Raw genomic sequence first — 2137 nt, 5'->3', positions numbered from 1 at the left:
TCAGGGCAGGGATCTTAGCTTGAGAACTCCTTATTAATGTCTTATTCAGGGCTCGTATTTTGAAGAGGTTTTAGATAGGAAAGTTTTTGTCTTTTAAGTGGAGAGACCGGTGTTGACGGGGCTGGTGGGGGTAGGAAAGGGGGTAGAAGAGGGGGAGTGGAGGGGGGGAGGGGTGTTGTGCTACAGTACACACCTAAGGTTCGTGAAGATTCTTTTGTTTGTGTTGTGTACATTTCTTTTATGTTTTGTGAACCGACTTTGTTTCTTTTTGTTAGAATTGGTAAAGTAGATCAATAGGATCGTAATGACGATGCTAATTCCCTTAAACACGGAAGATTGTTTTGATTCCGCTGACTCAGATTTTTTTTTTTCTAAATTATTTTTTTCTGGGATAATGGTAGCATAGCTTGATTTGTTATGCACGGAAGAACATCAAAGTAAAGCAGAAAAAAAAATCAAAACTGGTATCGAGATCCGGGACCGCTTGGAGGGTTCAGAAGAGGGGGGGGGGGAAGGAGAGGCGGGAGGAGGTAGGTAGGTTTATTTTATTTTATTTTTTGAGAAGGGTGAGGATAAGGAATAGGTGGGGGGGGGAGGGGGATTAGGAGTCTAAGGAGGTCAGGGGGGTAGGGTATTTTAAGATGGAGGGGCTCGGGGGAGGGAAGAGGACCAGGTAATATACGCCTGGCCTTTCGTGATGACGCGAAGCAAGTTTCGTTGCGCGTATCGCTTGCTCGCTTTGCTCAGGACAGGTTCGGCCGTTTGTTTGTCTGCGTCGAAGCTCCTTCGGGTGAAGTGGCCTGCATTCCTTCATACCACGTTTAGGTATAGAGTGTTCTGCTGCTCTCTGTGTTGCTGTGGAGAACCCAAATGGGTCTTTGGAGTTTTCTGCTGTTCTTTAATGCTGTACCGCGTCCAGCTATTTATTATACGAATGTTTATGCTGCACCCAGATCGCGCGCTCACGCCAGGCTGGCACAGGAAGGCGTTAGGTAAGTCCTGAGGCGAATGTTGCGTATGTTGGGAAATTTGTGGTTTTGTCTCTCTTGCCGCTGGATGGGTCGTTTGCTTATAATTTTTTTTTTTTTACATCATCTGTAAACTTTGCTAAGGATTTTTTTTTTGTCGAGTTCACTTGAGTTACCAGATTGAGAGAAGCTTTATATCCATAGCGACGCATACTTATAGATATTGCTTATACGTATACATTCTTTCATTTTGTCAAATATTTATTTATTTTTTTCTCTCTCTGTTTCAGGCAGGTGTCACCGGACCCCGAAAAACCGCCACCCAAAACGGGACGCTCTATAATTAGGTAAGTCCGTTAGAGGAAGTGCCATTGTCTGTGTCAGCGGGCTGTCTGTGGCACCGCCTGTCTGTCCTGCATGCGTGTGCTGATGGCCTGGCCGGACCCAGAGGGAGGGGGAGGGGATAGCAGGCGGGGAACGGGTGGTAAGAGGAGAGGGGGTAGAGGAATGGGGGGTAGGGTGTAGAGGGGGTGGGGGTAGGAAGGGGAGGCTGCTTTTGTGTATTGTATTTTACAGCTACGTGTACGCTACTCTATGATAGGTATGTGTGGGGAGCGTTTCATTACTAAACAAGACGCTTCAGTCTCATTTCAGTAATTTTACCAATGTGTATATGCTCACATATTTATTTTTTTGATTATTTTTATTAATTTACTTTCGTCGGGATTGCGTAATATTTGTACACTTACGAAGTGATCCTACGGGGCACAAAGACTGAGGGATATGCATGAGACACTCGTTTGCGAAAACACCTGAAGTTGCAGTGAGGCAATGGCGCAGATAATGACTGTCATTTGGACGGTGTTGATGATGATTTGAGAAATTATGGCGTGAATTTTCGCCTTGTGGCAGTCATAATCACAGGACGCGTAATGTTTAGGTGCAGGTGTGGCCTGTAAAATGCAACGTGCGCTTACCTACCGTTTTTTTTTTTCTTACGAAACGAAATTTAGGGCGAATTTTGATAAATATGTCAGAATGATTTGAATAAGGGTCAGTCTGTCAGTGTGAGGAGAATGTAAGGAGTTCAACTGTTGTTGTTAAGTGAGGAATTTAAAAGGAAAGAAAACTGTAGAGATTTTTGGGTGGATTTTAATAAGCACACAATG

At 44.4% G+C, this 2137-nt stretch overlaps 1 long non-coding RNA gene across 1 annotated transcript in view; it reads left to right on the top strand.

The window, feature by feature from the left end:
* Positions 1–1405, top strand: part of LOC119581773 — a 69598-nt gene extending 68193 nt beyond the window's left edge. The window contains exon 3 of the long non-coding RNA XR_005229585.1: positions 1259–1405. This is a non-coding gene — a long non-coding RNA (uncharacterized LOC119581773). The remainder of the gene's footprint in view (positions 1–1258) is intronic.
* Positions 1406–2137: the final 732 nt, after the last annotated feature.

This window comes from Penaeus monodon, chromosome 15, assembly GCF_015228065.2.
Source record: "Penaeus monodon isolate SGIC_2016 chromosome 15, NSTDA_Pmon_1, whole genome shotgun sequence".
NCBI lineage: Eukaryota > Metazoa > Arthropoda > Malacostraca > Decapoda > Penaeidae > Penaeus > Penaeus monodon.
This window is presented reverse-complemented; position numbering and strand designations above follow the sequence as displayed.